At 43.0% G+C, this 3897-nt stretch overlaps 1 pseudogene; it reads left to right on the forward strand.

The window, feature by feature from the left end:
- The first annotated feature begins 2763 nt into the window (after window positions 1-2763).
- LOC147431788 (gibberellin 2-beta-dioxygenase 8-like) lies at window positions 2764-3655 on the forward strand (annotated as a pseudogene).
- The last annotated feature ends 242 nt before the right edge of the window (window positions 3656-3897 follow it).

Below are 3897 nucleotides of genomic sequence, written 5' to 3' on the forward strand. Positions count from 1 at the left end.
TGCTGGGATATGGAGACAAAAATCCCCAAAATTTTTTTTATCATGGGATTATATGCAAGAGTCATGTTTTTGTCCTCTCATTACATGAAAACCTTCGAGGAAGCTTTCATGACAGGTTTCTTTGAAGTGGACTCTACCATATTCAATCCAATGAAGAAAGATCCGCCGGCCCGCCACATCACCTACCAAAGTACCATAACCAATAATCCCTTCAGAGAGCTGGCAACCAAAGTCAAGATTGAATTAAGAGCTCAGAAATTCAGAAATCTCACTACAACGCTCGAAAGAAGACAGTAAAGTAAACTCACTCAGAGACAGCTTGCACGAGGAAGTGCAATGAATAGGAAGGGGGAAATGTTTGGTGGATACAGGTACATACAGGCGTATGCAAACCAAACCATGTGGACACTCTATTTTTTTTGACAAAAACCATGTAATTCAGCCTAAGATGAGTTGTAATCATGATGTGATTAGACCATACCCTCTTTATTTCTCTGAGTCTACACCCTTGTAAGAGGCCGGATGGCCATGGGATATCCCCCTAACTTTTAAAGTCAAAACCCTTAGTTTTGAAAAAAGAAGCATCATTAGCTGAAGGAGGTAAAAAACGTGCACTGTGGAGGCTTCTTGTGACTACAACTTGTAATCTTCTTTCTCCTGAGTTGGTAATCAGAATTCTATTCCGAATAGCACATTGCGTTCCTTGTCTCTTGCTCTAAGTGTAATCATTTCCAATTTTGATGTGGTTTGTGACGTAGTATTTGTGAGCTAAATGCATTGATTTGGGGGGGTTAAAATGGTTGTTTTTTGATGTTTTGACCATGGATAAGTGTTTCTATGCTTAAGGAAGATCTTTCCAAGTACTTCTGTTTCATTTTTTTGCACATTTTTTGTGATGGATCGTGATTTATGTACCTTCCCAGATGGTGACAGAACTAGGTAGGATTGAGCCCATAAGTGTTGTGATACCTCTCCTTAAGTTTCGTGGCATTCCGGATTCGTTTGGATACCGAAAGGCGTGATGACATCAAGTGGTGAGATTGGACGCATACTGATTACCTGACTAGGAAGTGGTTGATTTGCTTTTGTTGTTGAACGAGTAGCCCTTGAGTTCACTTTGGTGAGATCGACACTCTCATTAAGTCTCTGTGCCCCATCCCGAGTCGCTTCCTTGCATATTGACATTATGTTAGTACAAAAGACCTATGCTGCAGACGTCCGTCGCGGCGACCCACTAACAGTGTTTAATATGTCTTATTTTACGAGTGTATATATATATTGTAAGTGTTTAATATTGATATCTTATTCTATAAGTGTTTAGTTATTTGAAATATATAATGGTGATGTGTTCAATTTGTTTAATTATATATAGTCTATAAGTGTTTATTGTATATATTTTATAAATATAATACATGTTAAGTGGAATGAAGGAGCCTGTTTTGCTGTGAAGAAGGAGTACAACAAGAAGAAGAGACGGTACTCATGGGCGTGTGTGGGTGTGTGTGTGTGTGGGTGTGTGGGTCTGTGTGTGTGTGCACATTTTCTACTCAGGCAAATGCGTGTGTGTAGTCTTCTTCCAAATGGAATTTCTTCTGAGTGTGTGTGTGTGTGTGGGCACGCGTGGACATGTACGTCCGCTATAGGAGCCTCCATCAGAGCTTCCAATGGAGCTCCTCCATGCCTTGAAAGGCATGGTGAGAGGGCAGCACGCGCACTGCTTTCTCACCATGCCTTTCAAGGCATGGAGGAGCTCCACTGGCGCTCCATTGGAAACACCCCCCCCCCCCCCCCCATGCCTTGAAAGGCATGGTGAGAAAGCAACATGCGTGCTGCCTTATCACCATGCCTTTCAAGGCATGGAGGAGCTCCATTTGGAGTTCCATTGGTGCTCCATTGGAAGCTCCTATGGCGGAAATCCATACACACACACACACACACACACACACACACATAAACACACTTGCATTCACACACACAACCACACAGTAACACATGACACAAAGACAATAATGCATACTCACACACAAACACACTTACAATCATGTATTTGCGTACTACAAACACAAACATAAATAAATTTGTTGTAATACACATGTTAAGGGCCATAGGGTTCCAAAGCTAGTCGGACATGAGGAAGCGGATGCTGAAAGGGAAGTGGCCACTTGGTACTTGGAGTGGGCCACTTGGACGACGAGCAATCAACCCCTCAGTAGTAGGAGATGCGAGCCTTATTCCACGTATTTGAGCAAGATGATTGAGAGAAAGATGCATTTGTAAAACACCTTGGCCTTACTCTTTGTGTAATAACTATGCCTACTTGCATGCACCGACATCGAGGGTGTACAGATGCTTTCATGTGGTAGTGGTCATGTGGCTCCGTTGGCGTGCTCCCTGGGAGCACCAAGGTGCTTGCATTAAAGAGCACTAGTCCAAGGAGTACCAAAGTGCTTTAAATTGCTCCCAAAGAGTAGCACGCGTGCTGCTTACTCGGCGTGCTCCCTAAGAGCACCAAGGTGCTTTAACGTGCTCCCAAGTGAAGCGGCCTTCTCTGCAAGTACGTATGGTTGTCGTAATTTGAAGCTGTGTAAAATGCAAGGATGGAGCAACGGGTGCTTTCCCGCTGGTTCACCAAGTTGTGTTGAGCAACAAGATACCTCATCTCTCTTTCCTGCACGCTACCAGTCCTGCTAGCGACCTGTCATCCAGCCAGCGCACGTGGGTGGTGATCCCCCATGATATAAACCATTTGCATGCAAAGGTTACATGCACGGTGTGGGCACTCCATGGGTAGAAGGGCTCACACTAGAACTTTGCCAGAGTCGAATATTGTTATGTTTGAAGCTAAGATGTGGTCAGAAGAGGGTGGGTAATGCCAGCCTCTTGTAAGTACTCACACATCTTTCAACATCGCCTAGGCTTTAAATCTTTGATCACATGACTCTTGTGTGTTGTGTGTTGTCATCCAATCAAACTTTGGAGCATTTTGATTCTGCCTTGCAGGAGTTTGAGACTAAACTACTACAGCTGTTAGCTAAAGGATTGGAAGTTGAAAGTAGCTTCTTTAGTCATCATTTTGAGAAGTGCCCAAATTTGATTATGGGTATGCATTTCAACTACTACCCACCATGCCCAAACCCATCAAAAGTACTAGGAGTGCTCCCGCATACGGATCCCAGTTGCCTCATAGTCCTCTATCAGGACCAAATCAGTGGCCTTCAAGTCCAAGCCAAGGATGGAAGTTGGCATCTTGTTGAGCACAAGGAGGACGACATTTTAGTCTTTGTGGGTGACATCCTGCAGGTAAGCTTTACTTGGGTTTTGATGAATCTTTCAGTCTCCTATCTTAAAGTGTGAAGCGGCCTTCTTTGCAAGTATGTATGGTTATTGTAATCTGAAGCTGTGTAAAATGCAGGGACAGAGCAACAGGCACTTTCCCACTGTGGTTCACCAAGTTGTGTTGAACAACAAGATACTTCGGCTATCTTTTTTGCACGCTACCAATCCCGCTCGCGACCTCATCATCTACCCATTGTATGCGCCGCGATATAAACCATTTAAATACAAAGGATACATGCAATATAAGAGCGATCTTTACTTGCAACGTCCAGATGACACACAAAATCCAATCGATGCTTACACGGGGATTACAGTATGAAGGCCCCGCCCCTCTACTATTTCTGGAAGGCTATTTTGAACTGCTTTTAAGTTACTTTTTGCGACCTTTAATAAGAATGCTTTCTTCATGATTAACCTTTGCAATAGCTCATGCATATGTATGGTTTACTTACAGAGTCACACACAATTAAAGATTTGCATGTGTGTAGATTGATAATTGTATAATTTCTTAACTTTTGTGTAATGCACCCAAAATATAATTTTAATGACATTATTCCGTCC

This window comes from Adiantum capillus-veneris, chromosome 21 (genome assembly GCF_014529385.1).
Source record: "Adiantum capillus-veneris isolate H3 chromosome 21, ASM1452938v2, whole genome shotgun sequence".
In the NCBI taxonomy this organism is placed as follows: domain Eukaryota; kingdom Viridiplantae; phylum Streptophyta; class Polypodiopsida; order Polypodiales; family Pteridaceae; genus Adiantum; species Adiantum capillus-veneris.